The sequence below is a fragment of the Notolabrus celidotus genome, chromosome 9 (assembly GCF_009762535.1).
Source record: "Notolabrus celidotus isolate fNotCel1 chromosome 9, fNotCel1.pri, whole genome shotgun sequence".
NCBI lineage: Eukaryota > Metazoa > Chordata > Actinopteri > Labriformes > Labridae > Notolabrus > Notolabrus celidotus.
In genome coordinates, this window is record NC_048280.1 from 24,598,917 (window position 1) to 24,605,769 (window position 6,853).

Sequence of the window (6,853 nt, forward strand, 5' to 3'; positions counted from 1 at the left end):
AGCCGCTTCCATGCAGGAGGTCTTAGCCAATCAGAAGGACCAAGGAAAGCTTTGAGGGCGGGACAAAAGCTTTTAAGGTGGTCCACTGAGTCAATGGGATTGTGAAGCCTTGTGTGTAAATCAGATCTCAGAAATGGCTTTCACTTAAAATGTAATGTTCTGACCAAAACATCGGCTGTACGTATTCAGAATGAAACCCACAATCAGATTTGAACTGAGTACAGTATCCCAGATCATAGTGCATATTTCCAAAAGGATCTTATGACCTTTTTGTGTATTGTTGCACAGTTATAGTCCACTGCGTTTCGGACATGGGTTAAATGTAAAACTTACGTTTTCTATAGCCTATCTGAATAACAGTGCTTGAAATAAAATTGAAAAATATTGCTTTATTCTACTATTCAATGAAATACACCTTTTCATCTACACAGTATCTAATACTTAAGTGTACTCTGGCATTGATCAGCTCCGTTGCTTTATGTTTTAACTTCAATGCTGTAGCATTATGGTAGTTAAAAGATAACTTGTTCATATGTGTCTGCATATAAAAATGAACAATAATGGTTTGAATCAAAATTCCTGGATGATATGTTTGCTGAGTATAGGAGTACAACGTGGCCTCACCAAAGTAATCCAAAGCACGTGCTGACAGAGAAATCTATGTTAGATTTATGAGTTGATATTGATGCTGTAATAAAGTTATAAATCTAGCAAATAGCCTAAAGTGAACCGCTAACACACTTGGGACCAATCACCAGATCTGTGTGTGAATCTGAGTCCCAATGGGAGAGAAAAAAATCCTCCTTAAAAGACCATCTGAACTAAATCATGTGGATGATATTGGGCTTCGGTTCCGATAATCAATAGCTTTCTGAAAGTCTTTAAATCAGAAAATTTTTAAATTACAAATTTAAGATAATTCATTTCATTGGTTGATAAGCTGAAGGCCTTCATGTTATCTGTGTAATTTTATGATTTGCAATAACCTGAGATAAGACAGACAGTTAATGCAAAAGGCATCGGGTGACTGTGGTCACATGAGTTGAAAAGTGAAGTCTCCCTGTTTAATAAAAAGTCATCTTTAGATATGTGTATGGCCCTTGTCATGCTTTGATAAGACAGCTAACCAAACTTTTCTGGAGGAAAATAATCTATAATGTTGTGCTTATACTCAGGTATGTGTAAAATTATTTTCTACAGGCCTAATTCTAAATTTGTTTCTATCGGTCATGTATCAGCATCTTTGTGTGGATTTGTATTCTCTATTGAGGGGTTTTAGGCAACCTTACATACTTTTATTCTTTTTTTAATGGCAGTCTTCCAGATAATATTTCTGTGCAACAAACCACTTCACAAAAATAAAGACAAATTAGTCTCATAAGGAATCCTTGGATGTGCGTCCTTGTAAAGATTAAAAGACAGCGTTATTCTTCGGAGAAAAGTCAGTATGATGACAAGGAACAAAGTGTACTTCTCTTTACGAGTACCAGTAGTTTCAGGGGTGAAAGAACGACCAGATATTACACATTACCAGTACTGTGGACAGTGGACATGTGGAGAATTTTGCAGAGGTGGGTAGTAACGAGTTACATTTACTCCGTTACATGTACTTGAGTAGTTTTTTCAAAAAATGGTACTTCTGAGAGTATTTGTTTTGCAGAGTACTTTTTACTCCTACTCAAGTACATTTGTGTTAAAAAATATGTACTTTTACTTCGTTACATTGGGCTGTCCAGTCGCTACTTTTACCGTTCCTTTTTTTCTACATTTTATATGTTTTATACTCAGCCGATCTCTCATGCAGCTCCTTCTGATCCAGAGCTATAAATAGCCTCAACACTGAATGAACGGAGAAGTAGCTCCGCCCCCGCCTCCACCTACAGCTGGGGAGAGAGGCTGCGTAATACCTGCGTCCCCTTTGGAGGAACATGTTTACCCTGTACCCAACATCCAGACTCTCTCATAACTTCTAAATGACGAGGAGAAACAGTCACATTATGCGCTGCTTACTTTGTCTATACGGTGGAAATCTTGAGCTTATAGAACAATTAAATCTTAAAAACATGTCATGGTGAGTTATCAGTTAGGTAAGCTAATGATCATACAGGGTAATATTAAATCTTAAAAGCATGTTATAGTTAGTTATCAGTTAGGTAAGCTAATGATCATACTAGTTAATATTAAATCTTAAAAACATGTTATAGTTAGTTATCAGTTAGGTAAGCTAAGGATCATACTAGTTAATATTAAATCTTAAAAGCATGTCATGGTGAGTTATCAGTTAGGTAAGCTTAGGATCATACTAGTTAATATTAAATCTTAAAAGCATGTCATGGTGAGGTACAGTTAGGTAAGCTTAGGATCATACTGGTTAACATTAAATCTTAAAAGCATGTTAGAAATGTTGGAAAGTAATCTAAAGTAACTTATAAGAGCAGTAAGGTAGCATGCTAATAAAAACAGCTGCTTCTGAAGCCCAACAGTCACCTCAGAGAGATTCTTCAGGACTGAGTTCATGGCCTTTTTAAACACTTCCAAGTTGTTTTAGTATTTTCAAGTTATGTTTTTAGTAAGATGTACTGAAAATAAGTTAAAGGTTAAAAAAGAAAGTTTGGAAGGCATAGATATATGTTTTATTGTAATGTTGGAGTATTAATGTTCTGGAGTTCTGATGACATCTCAGACAGTTTGAAGTTCTAGCTTGTTTTAAAAAATGAAAGCGGTTACATTAGTTTGTGCACATTGCAGCTTCTCTTTCTTTAATGTTTGAAAGTAAACCATGCCTAACAGCATTCATTTTGGCATTTTCCTATTTATGTCACTTTATTAAAGGCAGTGTGCACTTCACATTGTTATTAGCATTTCCAATACAGTACAATTTTATATATGATACTACTCACAAGTTACTCATTACTTGAGTAGTTTTTTTTTTAGGTACTTATTTACTCTTACTCAAGTACTTATTTCTATGAGTACTCTTACTTCTACTTGAGTAACATCATTAGAAAGTAACAGTACTTTTACTTGAGTACTGTTTCGGTTTACTCTACCCACCTCTGGAATTTTGTGTGAGGCAGCATTGTGTGCTTTCAGAGGGAACCAAACAGACTTTTACCAAACAGACACAGTGCCACCTAGCGGCCGGCGGAGGGAGCGGAGGATAATTTCACACCGTTATGCTGAAACATTGGAGCTGATGATACAAGTCTTATATGCATCATTTGAAATGTATTGTCAATATAATTCTAAAGCCTAAATAAAATAAATGAAATTGGGTGTAAAAATTTGGTATAAAATCATGGTAAGTAGATGGAGGTGTAAAGAGGGGAAATGGTTTAGCACTTCACCCTGTACCAAGAGGAGCAGGCTGTATGTCGGGGCTGAGGCTGTAGACAGGTCAGGACAAGGCACAGAGGAGTTTTGAAAAGAAATAAGCGTATGTGTGTGTATATTTGGAAATTTGAGGGTGTAGGTGTGCAATCATCGCAGCTGAGAGGACAGCAGCCTCAGAGCGAGGAGACAGGGCTCGATGGTGGCTGTGTTTTCCAGCAGACATAGTGTGGAGTACCTGTCTCTGAGAGAAGGAGAAGCAAGTTGGGCTGCTGAGCTTGTGTGGTGTGCTGCTAAAAAAAACATTTTTTTTTGTCAGCTGACACCTTGCAAGATGAGTGCCTTCATATCTTGAAGAGGGCTGGGCATCATTAGAGATTTACCCACATAAATAAAAATATGCGCATACGTTGTTTTAGACTTCCAGAAAACAGAAGTTGTGATAATTTTTCCATTCATAAAGGCAAATTGTGTCATTAGAAATTTAAAATATCTAGAAACAAATACTACACAGCAAGAAAAAGCAAAACAATGAAGATAATGTATGTGACTGTGATTTTTATCCCCTTGTGATCCTGCTCCTCTTGGCTCTGTCTACAGTCCTCTCAAGTGGAGACGGACAAGTTAAGTATGACAAACCGATGGCATGGTCTCTCTCCCCCAGAGTCCCCAGTGATGATAAATGCAGCTCTGAGCCGCTGCTGAGGCGACTCCATGACAGTGGACAGTCTACTGGCTCTCCAGCACTGTCACAATACCACTCTTCTCTGCAGTGATTTAGCTCTCAATTTGTCTCAATATTTTACTCAATTGGACAAGATAGCAGAAGAGGCTGCCCTCCTCCAGCCTTAATTCATAGTGTTAAGCTTTTCCTCACAGAGACATATATTACATAGGGGGCTGCCTAAAGAGACAGTTCCTTCCCTTGTTGAGGGGACGGCGTCCTGTGCTGTTCAGGCGGAGTTGAGCAGAGCCTCTGTGCATCCTCTATGGGCCTGTCACTCAGCCGAGCCATCACAGCTCCCTGGGTCAGGCTGGGTTAAGCAGCATCTGTCACCCAGAGAAGCGCCATTGTATTAAGAGGAGGGGATGCGACACAGAGTCCCCCCCCCCCCACCCACCCACCCCCCTGGTTGGCTCCACACCTCTTCCACCTCTCTCAGAACAACAGGAAAACTCAGGAGAATCTCTCCGGCTAACTCTGACCCGAGCCCGGAGGATGAGGAAGCACTTGTGACATCACTGCCATCCTTTATGCGCCCAAAATAACTTTCCTCTCCAAGAAAAACTGCAGCCCCCTGAACACATCAGGCCTCTGGGGAGGGTCACATACTGTACACAAACATGGTACTGAACTGGAGTAAATGTACACAGTGCCCCTTCCTCCAAAAAGAGGGGGAAAAAAAGGCTCTCACCCGTTTGTATTTTTGTGTCAGGAAGTGCAGCAACAAACAGTGGCAGACGTTTTCCCCCTTGGTCCTGGAGACCTATACAATTCATTTTGACACATTCAACAGCATTGTTAATAATTTGTGTTAATGCTGCTTATGTATTGAAGCAATGAGCTCGTCTTCTGGCAGTCTCAAAGTGTTTTTCAGCCCTCAGCATCGAGTCATTCCTCGGCAACATGCCTGGATGTCCTGCTGTGTCACATCTTAAGCCTCCCTTTGAGATCCATTTCTCCTCTTCATCTGTTGCCTCATCTATTTAAATGACAGGGGCTCACTCATGACACGTCCCTTCATCTTCTCTGGGAGGGAGACACATGGACGGATGGATACATGCCTACTGTAGACGACTGCGAGCTGCCACTTAACAGGAGGTGTGTGGGCGAGCCTGCCCATCTCCGCTTTTAGAAACAGCATTATTTGCTTGTTCTGGGGCAGATATGACTGGTTTCCTTGCAGAAGGCACATGTGACCATTCCTCCACAAACAATAAAAACGGCGGATATCTCAGGCAGCAGACTGGCGTCTTTTCCTGCTCTTTAGCACCGATTCCGCTGTTATTGTGTGACTCTTCTGACCTACAGGTCACTGAAAGTGTAGTCCGTACTGGAGTCATACTGAAGGGTTTTTTTTTTTTTCCATCTGATGTGCTTTTACAGTGGACAGCTAACATTTCTAGCTATCAGCCTTTATCTAAGATAAACCAGCTTGGGTTACATTGTCAGTAAAAATGTGTTAACCCATACGACTCAAAGGAAATGAAATTCTGGGGAAAGGTATTTCTTCAGACAATCTATGATGCCTATTCCTCCTCTGCAAACCTATTTAGGTACAGCTCACAGACTGAACATCGCCTTGTAACATTTTCAATGTTGTCCATTTCTCCAGTAATAACAGAGATAACTGCTGAATTATTATTATCAATTGATTTTTATACAGATGAGGTTTAGTAAAATTAGGGTCAAACTATATGAAAAAATATTTTGACACTGAATACAAATTTGAAAAATGAAAACAGACAAATATTATGGGTATTTGCATTTTTCATTACTATGCTTAATAGCCTGTTCCTTAGCAATGACTATTCTTGAATAACACATTGTAACAAACACTGTTTATTTAAACCTTACTTTAATTTTTAAATAAAATCTGTAACATTAATGCATTTAAATACCTCGTTTTACAGACAAAACATGGGTGATGTATACGTCCAGTCTTGGTACAAACTTTACAATTGGGTCCATCTAAAAAGAGGAGGTGGGAGGAGTTATTGGACTGTCCTAAACTACTCAGCTCCTTGAAAAATATTTTAAAAAGACAATTTTTTTTGACGCAGAGTTCTGCTTGGAAGCATCTCATTTTATAATAGGGATTTTATCCAATAATATAAAAGGTGAAAACAAGATTTCATTACTCAGAGTCCTTCTACTTATTGCTAAAAAGATTGTAACCATATCTTGGCTAGAGCACATCCCCACAGTGGTAACACAAGGGAGGCAAAGGATTGAGGAGGTTTATAACATGGAGCATATCACTACAAGGCTCACATGAAAATCAAGAGACCTTTTTGGAACCTTTTTTTTTAAGTTATATTTTTGGCCTTTTTGCCTTTATTTGATAGGACAGCTGAAGATAGACAGGAAATGTGGTGAGTAGAGAGAGGGGGATAACATGCAGGATATGGTCGACTGGCAGGGAATCGAACCAGTGACCCCTGCGACGAGGACTATAGCCTCTGTATGTGGGGCGCTGAAACCGCTAGGCCACCAGCACCCCAAGAAGTCATTTTTTTTAACTGATTTTACCAAAAAATAAGCAAAACCTGTGAATCAACTCGTAATTTTTCCATCTGTATGCCATGTTTTATGAATGCCCTTTTTATATACATGTTTATTTTATATTTATTTACACTTTGTCATGCATTATCTCTCTTTATTTTCACGAGTAGATTAACAACACTTGATGTCACCCCTTGACTTTGTTGAATGCACTGTATGTTGTTTCCTCTGATTCAGTGGACAAAGATCACTTATCATTCCCTTATATGGGAACTAAACATGGATATTGTAAACTGC